The sequence below is a fragment of the Euprymna scolopes genome, chromosome 10 (assembly GCF_053919585.1).
Source record: "Euprymna scolopes isolate OS-2025 chromosome 10, ASM5391958v1, whole genome shotgun sequence".
Taxonomy (NCBI): Eukaryota; Metazoa; Mollusca; class Cephalopoda; order Sepiida; family Sepiolidae; genus Euprymna; species Euprymna scolopes.
In genome coordinates this window covers 146087277-146104230 of record NC_136491.1, presented here as the reverse complement: position 1 = coordinate 146104230, position 16954 = coordinate 146087277, and positions in this window count along the sequence as shown.

Below are 16954 nucleotides of genomic sequence, written 5' to 3'. Positions count from 1 at the left end.
AAAATTCGTTCAATTAAAACTCCAGTTGTAATTACTATTACTTTAAAGATATACTTGTATACAACAAAAAAAATCTTAATTAGATTGGTACGGTATTTTTATGGTGTCTGTCTACATTCTTCAAAATTAACAACATATATTTAATGATAATTACTTCCGTTGTGCTCATTAGAAAATATAACTTAAAAAAACCCTGTTAGTACATATATACGCCGTATTTCCAATGATTAGGAGCAAAATTGCTCCAGTTCTCGTTCCCTTTCTCTCTCAGGTGATTAATAATCAGAAACAAAAGAGGAAAAATAAGAAAAAGAAGATGATGAAAAAGCAATAATAATTATAATAATAATAATAATAATAATAATGATAATAATGACAATAATAATAATAACAACAACATTAACAATAATAATAATAATAAATATTCTCTTCAACGCTACAGCTTAAGATTATTATCTCTATTATAATCTTTCTTTACATATAATATAGATTTAAGCTTCAATAACTAATTGTAACTGTCTTTTATGATTCTCAGTAAAATGTAGAAAAGAATTAAATTATAATAATAATAATAATAATAATAATAATGGCAATAATAATAATAATAACAATAATAACAATGACAATAATAATGTGGAGGGGGGATTGCAGTTGGGTGTCGTGCTCCCAATTAAATACGTGTTCGTAAACGACAAACTTGTCGCATGCAGTGAGACAGAATAACTAAAACTAACAAATAGAGTAAAGTTTAAAGAGATGTTTTATTTCTCGCGTGCGCCTGTGAGAATAAAAATGTTATTGTGTACGTGTGTGCGTGTGTGTGTGCGTGTGAGGAGTGGAATTCAGTCCGCGTACGTATGCGTGTCTGACGGTAGAGCTAATGTCTCTTGAAGGAAAAGGCTGGAAAAGTGTTCATTTGCTAAAACTCTTACCGGGTTGATGTTGACCGGCGGGCGCGTTGTCCCACCGTTTCTTTGCGAGACTGATTCCCAGAAGGAGCGAGAGAGAGAGAGAGAGATAATTATCCGGGCATCCCCTTTTATATCTCTCCCAAGGGCAGATAACCAGGTCGCTTTTTGCGAACCTACCGGCTGGTTGGTGCAGTTATCGCTGGAAAGGAGCAGATAAATGCTACAATAATAATAATAATAATAATAAATAGTCTCTTCAACGCTACAGCGTAAGATTATTATCTCTATTATAATCTTTCTTTACATATAATATAGATTTAAGCTTCAATAACTAATTGTAACTGTCTTTTATGATTCTCAGTAAAATGTAGAAAAGAATTAAATTATCTCGTAATAAGTACTATATTTATTGGTGAATATTACAGAATCCATCTCTCAAATGTGTTATCCAAAGAATTGGCGAATCGGCATTATATATACAGGTTTTATTACAGCCACAAGATATGCTAAAGCGACATTTTATTGCATTGTAGCCATTTTATATGCGTGAATAAATGCCGTATGGTGCGATTAAACGTCGTCATTTTCAGATCAAAAATGCACATTTTAGCGTATGGCATCAATTTTATTGGCTTTATGACAGAGTTGGACATCAAGAAAAGAATTATAAGACAGATAATATGCAGGATGACAGAAATATTCGGAGACAATGGAACCATTCGGAACATTTAGATTTTACTGATGAATCGTAATTATCTGAAGTAACAAAATGTCCGTTGATGAGAAGAAATGTGTTTTAGACTAGGTCACAAACTTCCCAATTCACGAATTGGTACCTAAAACTCCAATGAAGTTCTTTTCTTCTTGTGATACAAGGGACAGGGAAATTACTATCATTAGGGATAAGAGTATGATGGAATCCCGTTTCCTTTCGATCGTTCTGCAAAATTAATACTTTCAATTATCTTAGGAATCACAATGAATCTTTAATGTCAAATAAATGATTGTCCAAGATCCAATACAAGATTACAGTCAAAGACTTTATACAATACAGAAAAAGAAATGCCATTTTATTTCTCGCCGTTCAAATACGTTTTATCAGTAAATACCACTTTTTGTTGAAGGGGAAATTTAAACGAAGTCCCAACATTTAAAAAATGGGTAACATTTATCGATGTAAATGATGTAAGTGCGGCTCATCAATGTACCACCCGGGAAGATGATTGCATACACATAATCATATGTGTATTTTAAAAACATATGCAACAAGTATCATGTATTTGTTGTATACGTTATCGAATACTTAAATCTTAAGGTTGCACAGTGAAAAGCACAAGACTCATTAAAAAGTAATATTGATTATGAATCTACTCGAGAAGGATACTACATTACTAATATAATTATTATTATGCAAATCTATATGAATCAAATATGGCTCCTGATAATAAGCTTTAGTTATTTTAATCTCTCGAAAACTAAAAACTTTTTGATAGTTTACCTCAATAAACATGTGTGTGTTTTTGTGTGTGCATTGGTGTGTAAATTTATTGCACAATCCAAATCAGACGTTAAACTTGACTAGCTCTTCTCATTTGATAAAACCTTTTCGGGTTTAAATTAATTCATAATGAGATCGAGTTGTGATTCTTTGAAGTTATAAGATCTATTTGATTATTTTATTTATTTTTTTATTAGAGACTTTGTTGTATTAAATTGTTGTTCCGCTATCGAAGCACTGGGGGAGTTTCCTGCCATTTTGTTTATTTATTTCGTCCCTTTTTTGTATATTTAACAATTTGCTGTTATTATTATTATTATTATTATTATTATTATTATTATTATTAATTTACGCGATAAAAGCGTGCATAAAATTTGACGGCGTACTGTAGTTCGGTGGATAAACATCAGTAACGAGTTCAATCCTTGTTAAAAGTTTAGCCATAGGGAGGAAGAGTGATACACAGAAACATATGTTCATAGATAATTTTTGAGCACGAGGAAATAGTTTAAAAATGTTAAAATATTTTATATATAAAATAAATTATATATATATATATATATTGAGTAAGATTATTGATAATTTATAATTAAAATTAAAGATTAAAAATCGGTTTCACAAAGGAGAACAATTTACTTTTAAATTATCAATCATCTTACTCAATATAGAAATAGCTCAAGAATATATAGATGCCTATCGAGCTTTTTATATGTCTACATTACAACGAGCACTGTTTTCTTTCATTTTACTTTAATTGTATTAATGAATTTACTAATACATTAAAATATACTCTGCTCTTTGGACTGTTGTTTGAATCCCCTTAAATATATATATATATATATATATATATATATATATATATATATATATATATATATATATATATATATATATATGAAAAAATTCGAAAACAGGATACATTTCTAGCACAATTTAATAAGTTTTTGATTTGGGGGTTTACAAATATTATTGTTTTTATTGTTTTCTTTTCTGGACAATATTGATTTTTTGGCTTTATTGTTTGAATAGTAAAAATAAAATAAATAATACACGCACATATATGCAGAAGGTTTTCCACATTTCTAGCACAACTCAATACGTTTTTCATTTTGATGTTACAAATATTCTGGTTTTATAATATCGTTTTACTTTTTGGACAATTATTAACATTTGTGTTTAAATATGTTTCAAAAGCAAGAACTTGATTTCCTGCAACTTGTGATTTAAAAATTCTTAGTGAAATGATTTGTTTTCTTTTTATTTCTTTACACTGACATTTTAAGGTTAAAAATTTTTCGAAATTACTGTTTATATTTTTTCTTTTTTATAAACGAATGAAAAATATTTTGTTTCGTTTGGACAGCAAATATATAGAATGAAATGTCTATTATTTTAATAAACGTTTTAAGTATGTAACTTTGCATAGCGATAGCGAACGATAAATCAAGCTAGAATTTACATATATATAAGTATATATATATATATATATATATATATACTAGCAAAAGTATCCGTCGTTGACTGGGTTCAAAAACAGCCTACAGAAAATGGACTCTGGTTTATGAAAGTATGATAGGGTATGAAAAGGAAGGGTTGTAAAGAGATAGCTTCGAATTTGGGGGTATCAAAACCAACGCGAAATATGATTAAAGTAAAATGGATTTTCAATAATGGTTCATATTATCAGAGGAAATGAAATTAACATAACCCCTTCTATATATTCCTTTTGTCAAACAATAAAATCTTAATTCGAATATATGTGTCTATATGTTGTTTTTTCAGAATTTAAAATTTAACCACCAAACTTATATATTGCTCTATTCTTAAATATTGAATTTTTCCTTTTTGGCAAATAATATCTATCAGGAGTTTTACCTGAATTCTATCAGTGTCTTATCTCGCTTATATATATATATATATATATATATATATATATATATATATATATATATATGCAATATTTTAATTTAATACTGTTTCATACTTGCGTAATCTTTAGTGTATGGGATGATAATGTCAACCGGTGAAAAGTAACGAATCTAGATGTAAAATCACCTTTGACTGCAGCCTGGTTACCAACCCTTAAGGCAGCAGCAATAAACGTGAAGAAAACATAATCGAAATTTCATATAATGTCGAACGGTGGACATCTACACTAAGCTTAGTCGTATTGTGTTCAACAGCAGAGAATGAGACCTTACATTATGTCTAGTTTAAGTTTTTATTATAAATTCACGCAGAGACCACACCCTTGTTTTCGGTAGAAAGAGAAACTAATATACATGGATATTATTTGATGGATATATTTCCTAACTGTTATTCTTTCCTTGAAAAAGGTGATACGTAAATAACGGTCTGGCTTAATCGTATTGCAACCTCTTGAGCAGATGGTGTGAGCGACTATCTGTGCAAGCAAGCACAAGAGCATGCGATACATGGTATGTAAGCTTTTCATTGATAGATAGATAGATAGATAGATAGATAGATTGATGCACTCTCATAGCAGATGAATAATTTGCTAGTATGAGATAATCTTCAGATATTAATGTCCGGTTCTATTGACTAAATATAGAGATTTACCATAAGAAAGATAAGAGGCTGAGTCTTTAAATTAATGATATAATCTCTTGTCCATGTTTGACTGTGTTCATGACACGCCATTTTCAGCACGATTTAACTAATGAGTCGAGAACCCTTATCGACTTGACATTTCGATAATGAGAACTCTTCAGATAATTCTTGGTAATCCGATCCGACAATCGCGAGTATCGATTAAACTGTCTTAAAATGTTTCCAATAGTGACTCGCTATACATTAGAAATCAATCGGAAATGACGTAGGCAATAAAACTGCATCCGCATTATTATAGAGTAACCCTTTAATGATTCTCTTCTGTTTTCTTATTGTTTAATCTTTAATCTTTTAATATTTAATCTTAACACTCCATGAACCATGATTCTGACAAATGGTGATAATTACTGTTTCTATGTTTGAATATATCCATCTAACATTTATTGTTGGCAGGTTTTTGACCTTGAAATAGTAATTAACTGTTCGAAACTCAGTAGACTGAATGTCCCTTAGCGATTTGCTGGAAATATCTGATTTTTATTAGTCCAAATGATATATTTCCATGATGTGAATTAAATTTTCTTCTTATAGATTCTCTACTGAATATAATTTCCCTCAATACTGCTTATAAACTATTGGTTTTGTGTTAACAATCACCACTCTTCTTAACGTTGAACTGATCATATCTAAATAAACACAAAATCGTACTCTACTTTTACTTGTTTTTATCTTGATTTATTGGAGCAATTTTCATCAAGGAAAGCAACTGATATATTAGAAAGCTTTCTGCCCACACTGAGTACACGGTTGCGCAGTTCCGAACTGCATTTCTCCCGAATATAAATTAAATAAGCGCACTAGCATAGGGAAAAGTCAGGAAATTGTATAAGCAACCTGAAAAATTGAATAATTTACCTGAAAAATTGAATAATTTAAAATTTAATTTACCTGAAAAATGTAATATTTAAAATTTAATTTACCTGAAAAATTTAATAATTTAAAAATGGTTCCATTTCCTCCAGAAAATTAAATTATAAATTCCAGGAAGTTATAGAATGTTTACTCTTTATCTATATAAGTGATAATCATTTTTCTAAATTTTGAGATGGGGATTAATTATTCGTATAATTTAATTTCTCTGGACTACTGTTTTTATCTTAAATGTTATTTTAAACGTTTCGGCCGATGTATCATCCGAACTTCTTCAAATTTATCTTTTTAAACTCTGGATATTTCTGTCCAACTTGAAAATCCGCACTAAATTTGAAACGGGACTCGTTTTTAATCCACGAGAGCAGCATGCTTTCTTTCCATCAGTTATGACTGGAAAGAATAGCAAAATAATTGACAATTGTATTGAGTGTCGCCAGCAATGGGCATCCAACATACCACTTCCAAAAGAGTGTAACTTAACTAAATTTTATCAAGTACATTATCCACTATGCCACGAGGCCGCAAGCAGTTCAGACGTTACAGCGATCGCATCGTGTAAAAATAACACTCAATATGGGAGCATTACTCTGAAGAATCCAAATAATAAGGAGAGAGATAATCAGTTTACAGAAAATAAAGAGATATATTAGTACTTTCCATGCACAGTCAGATTCAATGTTTCAAAAACGTCACAACAATGTCAGGTTTTATATTAAGGAAAATATACTTAAGAAAGTTCCTATTTAGTTAATAGAAAAATGTTAAATTATACAAGAAATATCATTACAGCGCAAATCAACTGGGCAAATTTATAATAACGGTAGGACGTAGTCAATGCGTATATATGGTTGTTATCAATATATCTGGTCAGTGTGGTCAACTATATTTTTCATTCGTAGATGGAGAAAGATTATTGAGTGTTGATGTTGATTTGATGGTTTCAGTGATATGTTAATCCTAGCTCTTTTATATTTTATATCACATCACAAGATTTGATACAAGTACTGGTCATTAGGCACGGGGGAAGGCGGGCATATGTCCTAATCGCAAACTTTTCCGAAAAATAAGAACAAAGAAGGCTATAATCAAAAACATCAAACGAATTCATATACACCAGCCGTTCATTTGAAAATCGTCAACCTTGGCCAGCAGACGTCACGTACAAATTAATGCAAAGCCTAGACGATTCAATACCTTTGAAATATTGCCACATCGTTTTATGATATTAGCACCTTTATTAATATAATAAATCGTCACTTAATTAAACGGGCGGCACCGACAGCTAAAACAAACTCATGGGAATAATTTTCTTGTGAAAAGTCTAGAAATACAGATATTTTGCCTCAGCTATATCTGACACAAGGTCAACAGTAATTGAGTACAAGTAATACGATATATTTGCGATGCCTTCAATAAGTTTCCAGACATTTTGTTTAGGCATTTAAAATTGTCGCAGACTCTTGAACATTCAGTATGTCATTGCTGTACATCTTGTGAGATGATTAACTAATTTTTATGATTTCAGATTCAAATAAACATTTTCAGTAGGAAATTGAATGTACCCTACTAAAATCTGATTGCCACAGATGAAAAATTGCAATTATGACATGAGGACACTTTAGCAAGACGTATATATATATATATATATATATATATATATATATATATATATATATATATATGTATGTGTGTGTGTGTGATAAAGAAAAATAGAACTATATTTAAGGTATGTTTAATCAACTAAAATCCTAATAAAAAAGGGAAAACGGAAGAATTATATATATATATATATATATATATATATATATATTATTAAAAAAATCAACGTTTCGTCCTTGTTTCAGAGGACATCTTCAGGATAATTGAAATAAAAATGTGATAAAAGAAAAAGTCATAGATCCTGCGAAAAAAGACAGTTTTTTAAAATCCAACCCATGTCGGGAAAGGACGAATATGTGTGCGTATGGGAAGGTTGTTTGATGTCTATATATACACTTTTAAAATGCATTAAAATAAATATGTACATTTTTTTTCTTCTGCGAAACTACTCATTTTCCTGAAACATTCAAAGAAAAACGGCTAGCCAGGATCCACCCTGATACCTTGCTCTTTGATTATTATTTTCCCTATGCTAGGGGTTAAATGGTAGAAGCCTTTTCTTTGCGTAATAGTATTAGTATTCAAAATTAGTGCTGATTCTAAAAGTCTTCTTTTAGCTCTATCTATCACGTATTTAATAATTTTCGCTTGATATAAATTAAATGAGTGATCGTGTTCTGCACAATGGCAAAAGAGTGCATTTAGGGCGTTACCGTTCCTTATATCTCTTCTGTGCTCGTTAAGTCTTAATTTCAATTTTCGTTGTGTTTCACCTATGTACGCTTGTTGACAGTTGTTTCTAAACCTTACTTCTAAACCACTCTCGGACATTGAAACTGAAGCTCTCAGTTTCGGTCTTAAATTCGCTACCGGCAAGCATTCGAAAATCACCACTAACACAACCCTAAAAAATTATAGACAAGAGGACTCTGATTTTACTAAAGGCTTCATACAAGGGATAATAGTTCTAACAACTACCCAACCTCAAGAATTAGCACTACCAAAAAGATACATTGATGCCATAAACTTTTTACAAAAAATAAAGACATTATTATTTCACAAGCCGATAAAGGAGGTGGTATAGTTATAATAGATAAAGACCTATATCTAAAGAAAATGCACACACTATTGGCAGACGGAGATATATACACTCCGATAGATTTAACATCAATAGAAAAAGATTTCGATACTTTTAATAAATCCGTAAAGAAACTTATCGGAAATGATAAAAAATGGATAAATAACATAGAATACCACCCCACTATTCCTATATTATACGGCCTCCCAAAAATACATAAAGAGAACGTCCCTATGAGACCTATAATATCAAACATTGGAAGCGTCACCCATAAATTAGCACGAGCTATTGCCCAAATTTTAACTCCACTAATGGGCACCATCAGCACTTCACATATCAAAAACTCTGGTGACCTCCTAAATAGAATAAAAAATATGGACATGCAAAATAAAACCATGCATAGTTTAGACATAATTTCCCTGGACACCAATATTCCAATAAAAAAATGCCTTAATCTACTCCACAAGCACTTAATCAAAATTAAAGCCGACCTACCTTTTTTCTCAGATACACTAATACAAATTATAAAACTCATCACTGATAGAACCTACTTTCAATTTAATAATTCTTACTATAGACAGAAATTTGGACTCCCTATGGGTAACCCCCTTAGTGGTGTACTAGCCTGCTTATTCTTAGAATTCTTAGAAACCAACTCTTTTAAACATATATATATATATATAAATATATATATATATAAACATATATATATATATATATAATAAATAGATTGCAATAGATTCACAAAGTGTAATTATTACAATCTATAGCGCTTGTCATCAGCCCACTTTTACAAGGTTCTTTTGTCAAGAAATGATCGTAAAAATTATAGGCAACGAAAGAAGTATAGCAAAAAATCATGAGCGGAAACACCTCATTTTAACTACCTTAATAATTCTAAATGTATCCGAAAGTTTCTCTGCTTGCACAAAATAGGTGGCTATGACTGATAGCAAGCACCTCTAGGCTGGCAAGGTTGACATCCTTGCGTCCTCTGTGCAAAACAGAAAAACACTCCGAAGAGAATGCAGAACCACAGTCCCTTTTACCATTAGGTGTGGACTAATAGCGGATTCCATCAATTGGGAGCCTCCGGATGTATGCTGACGCTCCCGAGTGAGACAAGGTGCATGTTGGGCGAGTTGAACCTGAAGATGCTGGGTACTCTTGCCTATATAAACGGTACCACACTGAGATCTAAATTTGTAAACAATATTACGCGACTGTGAGATAGGTAAGACATCTTTACGAAAGGAGAGAAAGGCGGACATTATAGAAAGAAACTTCGGAGGGACAAAGCACCGACGTTAAATAAGATAAGAGAGGAAATATTATCCACAATTACCTGACGTTCGGGTCCGATCTAAGGCAACCTTAGATGTACCAGAAGCCTGAAAGAAATATATTTAGGCGGCCCAGTAAAGGATTTACTTTTCTTATTGATATTTTTAAAAACCAATCGAGGCACAGATTCATGCATGATAAAAACATTTTAATGTTAGCAATTTCAGGATCGATATGAGCGGGGAAACAGATAACAAATGCCCGATGAGTTAGGTTTTTAATAAGGTTAAGTTTCCTGGTCGTTGGTACAGAAGAATCCCAACCGAGGTAAAGACCAGTAAATACAGATTGTCTATAAATAGACGTCACAAATGACGACCCACATTTGGAAACAAAAACATCTTTTTCCATTTCTATCGTAATTTGAAGGAGGGTGTGCATTATTCAATGATTGCAAAAAAGACAACTTCGTCCTGCGTCGCAAATAAAAAAGAGTGCTCGTCGATGTAACGTATGTAAAAGGCTAGTTTGGACATTTCTCAAGCAATAAATCTTCCTAAAGCCCAAAAAGATATTGGTTAAAGCATGGCTGAGAGGGGAGCCTATTAATATACCGTCAATTTGAGATACATTACATTGAAGAAGCTAAAGGAAACAGACTAGGAAGCTAGTTCTATAAGTTCAACAAACACTGCATCAGGAAAAAAAGGGGAGGGCCGGGCCTCTATGAATAAAATCCGCACAGATATTAATAACCTCGTAAAGAAGGGGCATTATTAAAGAACTTGTTAATGTCGAAAGGGACAAGGTAACAGGAATAATGATGGGAAACTCCTTAATAGTCGATGCGAAATGAAGAGTGCACTAAGAATTACTTTTGTTAAGCAAACTAAGTTAGTTTAGTTGGTTTTCGTTCGGGAATTTTCGTTTCCTACCCCTTTCTCCCTGTCTATTCTCATTTTTATACATAACAGCCTTGGAAAAGTGGTCTGACAGGAAACTATTCAGGTTTTAATAATCACACCTCGTGATTCTCTTTTGATCGACTTATTTATTTTATTCAACATATATATATATATAGATATTATATATATATATATGGGTGTGCGTGTGTGTGTGTGTGCGTGTGTGTACGCGCGTGTATGTGTGTGTAAATTCCCTTTTTCCTTTATTTTATTCGTATTTTATTCGATTAAACATCTCTTAAGAGTATGGTCCATTTTTTCCTTCATTATATCAAAATTTATATATATATATATATATATATATATGCATATATATATATATATATATATATATATATATATATATATATATATATATATATATATATATATCAGTAGCTGCCAAATATATATTTTCAATTTATTTTTCTTACTTTTAGTCGATCCTGGTTTTTTTTACATTATAGTCGATCTTTTTTTTATAAGGTTTAAAAGAATAAAAATGCTCCACTTCGCTTTTAAACTAGTTTTTTATATATATATATATATATATATATATATATATATATATATATATATATATATATATATATATATATATACTAGCATCTCATCCCGGCGTTGGCCAGGTGTTTGGAGGTGTATGTTGACCAAAAAAAAAAGCGGTCAATTTTTTTAAATTTTGACCTCTATTATGACTCCTTAACATTTATTGTTTTGGGCTCAAACGAAGTTATTAAGTTCGATCCATGTCCATTTCAATCGTTTATACCCAAAATTGACGGAGTAGTTTGGTTGAGTTCTCAAAGGTGAAATTCTTGAACTTTGACCCCTTAACAGCTAAATTTCTCTCCGAAAACGGATCATCAAGATTTTCCCCAAATCTCATTATCCTGTATAGCAAATTTCGAGTCTGTATACTAAAAAATGACAGTTACTGCGTAGGGAATGTACACAGACACCCACACAGACACACACACAGACACGTTCACTTTTATAGATATACTAGCATGGGTGCCCGGCGTTGCCCGAGTGTTTGGAGGTATATGCTGAGCAAAAACAAAAAAGGGTTAATGTTTTAAACTTTGACCCCTATTATGACCTCTTAAAATGTATTGTATTGGGCTCAAATCAAGTTATTAAGTTAGATCCATGTCCAACGAACCTATATCTAAAATTTCAAGTGTGTAGACCAAAAATTGTCGGAAGTGTTTGGTAGAGTTCGCAAAGGTCAAAACGTTGAACCATGACCCTTTAACATCGAAATTCCTAATCGAAAACCAATCACATCGATTTTCCCAAATCTCAGTACCCTGTATGTAAAATTTCGAGTCTGTAGGCTTAAAATTGACAGAGTTATTGCGTAGGGAAATGGAGACACACAGACACGTTTACTTTTATATATATATATATATATATATATATATGAAATATGTTTGCTTATATAGTCAATAAACTAACATTTTCGACGAACATAATAAGTATCTGCTCTCAATGAAAAAAAGCGGTAAAATATCAAAAATATGTATAGTTCTAGTATTACACTATCAGGCTGTACAAAGTAATATTGTTTTTTTTATATTCATATTCCAATGTAAAAGTTTATTTATTTACATATATGTGTACAAGGAGGGGGGTAAAAAGTAAGAAAATGATACTGCAGGCACACGTACGCACATACACACACACACACACACACATATATATATATATATATGTGTGTGTGTGTGTGTGTGTATGTCTGTGTTTGTAGGGACTGTAAGAAAAATGTTGCCAGTTTAAAAACATCGTTTCGTCTTTTACTTATTATAGAAATTAGAGTACAAGTTTTTTTGCTTGTCTTTCCTTCAAAATAAATTACTTAGCTCATAGAATAAGCAAGCGTTTCTCCAACTAAAATGATCATCAGATTTTGACATATTTTATTATTTTTGTAAATCCTTGTATATATATATATATATATATGCGTGTGTGTATGTGTGTATGTGTGTGTTTGTGTGTGTGCGCATGTGTGTGTGCCTGTGTATATCTGTGTGCTCACATATATATACGTACAGATATAATATATATGTATTACATATTTGTGTGTGAAAAAGACAAAAGGACACACGTATTAAACACAGGAATAGCACAGCTATCGAGAGCTTTCCGAGTGCCGTTCAAGTTGAAGTAAGCTTAATCTTTGTAACGAGAACGTTGGTTTCGATGACATATAGAAATGTTTATCCAGTGTATCATGGCTAACATTCACGATTAAAATATACTTAAAAAGTGATTGTAATAAGACAAAATAAAACTAACTCGTGTATTACATATTTTTTTTTACTTCAGAATTAAAATAAGTTGTATGACTAGAACTTAAGATTGAAACAAAAGAATGTAAATATTTGCAATTCTACAATTATTTGTTTTAATAGTGTATGACATGGAATCGACTTCGATTTCTTAGCTGAAGAATGTATGAAAATTGATGTGAACATTTTTTTATGAAAATAACGATTATTTAACGTTATCAAACCGTGACTGTTTAAGTACTGCATCACTTGTTGATGTTACTTTGTATGTTTTCTTGATAGTGATTTTTTTGGCATCTATTTCCACGCTAGTTTGTATAAAGACTTTTTTCCAGAATGATATTGGTTAGCTACGCTAGGCACCACATCAAGGTTGCTAATTTTCCTAATTTAAAGTGTTTCTGTAGAGCGAACTGAATTCGAATCTGGCACACCTAATTTGTCAGCCCGCGTCATTTACCATCGAGCTAGCCTCAACTCCCTGTTGTTGCTTTTGAGTATAATTCATGAGTTCCGAATGAATCGGATGATTATTGTTTAAATTCTTTTTTCTCTCTATCTACCTACTAAGAATTCTTTCTAGAAAAACATTGTGTACGCACAGGAGGTTCGGGTGAAGATTGTAATCATCTTTAAGTGAATGCCTCCCTCTCTCTCTCTCTGTCTCTCTCTCTCTCGCTCTTGCTCTTTACTTCTATGTATATGTGTTTCTATTTGTGTGTATTGTTTCTGTAATGAATAATACACACACACACGCACATACACATCACCAAAACGAGTACATAATATGATAAAATAAAATACACGTCAAGTGCGCTTGAAAGCCAACTCACAACGTAATATTAGGAAAATAAACAAATATTTTACTTGTTTGAAATTTATCACAAATATATTTCAGAGGTATACTCCATCTTCAGTGTCTTGTTTTGTTCCCCCCTTTACTTCTTCCTTGCCATATTGTAAATTTGGAGAAATAAGTCTGTATAGAGCCGCGTGTTGTATCTGGCGGTTGTATTTTGAAATGTTTGAACTGTGCGCAGGTAACGCGAGAATAACGCCAAGAAATGACGTTATTCTCGCATTACCTGCGCACAGTTCAAACATTTCAAAATACAACCGCCAGATACAACACGCGGCTCTATACAGACTTATTTCTCCAAATTTACAACATGGCTAGGAAGCAGAAAAGGAAAAAAAGAAATAAAACAACACACTGAAGATGGAGTATACCTCTGAAATATAGTTGTGTTGTTTCCCCCCCCCCAATATTACGTTGTGATTTATTTTCAAGCGCACTTGATGCGTATTTTATTTTATTCAAATTAAAACAACGTTTCTATTGAACTCTCATTCTTGAGTACATAATATGCTTTGTTTCTTGTTTATTCACAACCTCTATATTTACGTACTGATAGGACATCTAGGATGTACGTACTTGTCAATATATGCGTGTGCCCTAACCTTCTTGTGAGATGATGCAAATATATAATTGAATATGAGAAAAATACTGTTGTAGAGAATCATGTCTTATTTTAAATAGAAACGGACTTCTGGCTGTTGGGAAAAAACATTCAAATCCAGTGGTTATTTTATTGAACAACTAGAATCAGGAAATGTTTGGTAGTACTGTTAGTCGTTGGGTTTGTTGTTATTGTTGCTGTTGTTGTTTTTATTGTTGATCAGACCCCCCCCATTCATTTCATGTGGATCGGAAGATTAATCTTGGTATTCGTGTCACCGATATCGTTCTAGTTTAAATTCAACTAGAATAATGTAAGGCACCTACGGGAGGTAGCACGTAAAAGTCGTTAACACCCCTTAGTGAAAATGTTTCTGTAGAACAAAATGGATTAAAACTAAAAAAACTCATGATTCCAGTCGGTATCTTTAATAACTTTACCGCCGTCATCTCCCTGATGATGATGATGATGATGATGATGATGATGATGATGATGATGATGATGATGATGATGATGATGATGTAAACACGAGGTGAAAACTTGATGTACGTAGAAAGTAGGAGTTTGTTTAAGTTCTTCTGTTTTGAAGATGCAATGAATGTTACAACATTAACTTTTACAGGAATAGCAGGAAACAAGAAACCAAATACAATAATGCAACTGAACAGGCTGGTTAATAAATTAACTTTGTTAAACTTCCGCACGGTGTCTATTTCAGTGTTGCTAATGTTATAATAGAGCTGTTAAAATACTATTTTTGAAAAGATATTCAATCAGACAAGTTGCCGACCTCTTGTGTAGTTTTATCTTTTTTATATATATTTTCCGTACTGTGTGAAATGACACTTCTTATTTGTGTGATGCAGACAAACTGAACACGAAAATAGCCAAACACGCTTATTCCCTTCGCGAAGAAGGATGTTTTCTCAATTTCATAAACCAGCTGGCATTGCACCAGAATAGACTCCATTCATCTTAGGTGCGGTCCAGAATGTATATTTTTGTTCTTTAGTTTTGTTTACTGCTCAAGTACATAAAAAAGTGTCATTACGCTTCATCAGTAGTATCAAATTATTGCGTTTCATCATTTCGTAATGAGCTTGCTTTGGTAACAGACTTAATTGAATTAAGTTGTTTAGATTTTGTGCTGCGGTTTACATACGCATAATACTGAGTAAGATGATGGTTTATTTATCAGCAGTTGCGTACAATTTTTGCTGGAGATTTATTAGGATAGCTGTTTCCCCCTGTCCCTAGTCTTAAATTCCAATTACGAATTATTATTTGTCTTTAATTTGAAATAAAGTAAAATGTTGTTTTTGTTTTTCTTTTGTTTTAATCCCGCCATTTTCATTCAAAATGGCGTTATGTAAACATATTATAAGACATTTACAGCTTCTTTTCCAATTTTCGGATTTTTAATCATGTCAAAAGGCACTTTATACCACTTTGATGAATTGACTGTTGCTATTTCTTCTGATTATTTAAAGGGCAAAATAGATTCACGGACTGATATTATAATTAAGTGATTAATTTTGTGCAACGAAACAGATACGGTCAAGAATTGTAAATGTCAACTGAATTAAAGGAATAAATTGTAGATTTTGTGCTGCGGTTCAGGTACACATAATACCGAATAAGATGAAGGTTTCTTTATCAGCAGTTGCGTACAACATTTGCTGGAGATTTATTTAAATAACTGTTTACCTCTGTCCCTAGTCTTAACCCCCAACTACATATTATTATTATTTGTTTTTAATTTGAAATAAAGTAAAATGTTTTTTTCGGTTTTTATAATGTTGCAAAAAAAGTTTATGTCACAATTTAATCGCATTATTTTGATCGAAACATGCTTGGTCTTGATAGAGAGCTCTGTACTACATAGACTTTTAAATAAACAGAGGGAATGAGGCAGCAAGATATAAAGAGGAGTATACGAAATGTGTAATATAGATTAATTAATTAGCTCATTAATCTATTCATTTTTTCTAAGACATGTAGCGAAAACGGTAACACATAAGAACGAGGGCCACACGTCACAGCCAAGAAAAAGGAAGTGAATAGTTTGAGTGTTAGATGAAAGTGAAAATAAACAAAATTGTGAGAAATCGAGGCTGCATACACAACAAAATATAAATATGGTATTTATTTCAACATTTACTTCGGCAATAATGTTTTCTTGTGTTTCATCAAAGGTTATTGATTTGATTCTGCTGCTTCAGCTATTACAGACCCCCTTTCCCCCCACACTAACTCTTTATTACAGAATAGAAATATCTAGTGTTTTCCTACTCTATCGTTACCTTAATTGCAGAAGCTCAACTGAGTTTCAATTTATGTCCCTTCAAGTATAACATTCAGAGCGAACTAATCAAGCTGCAA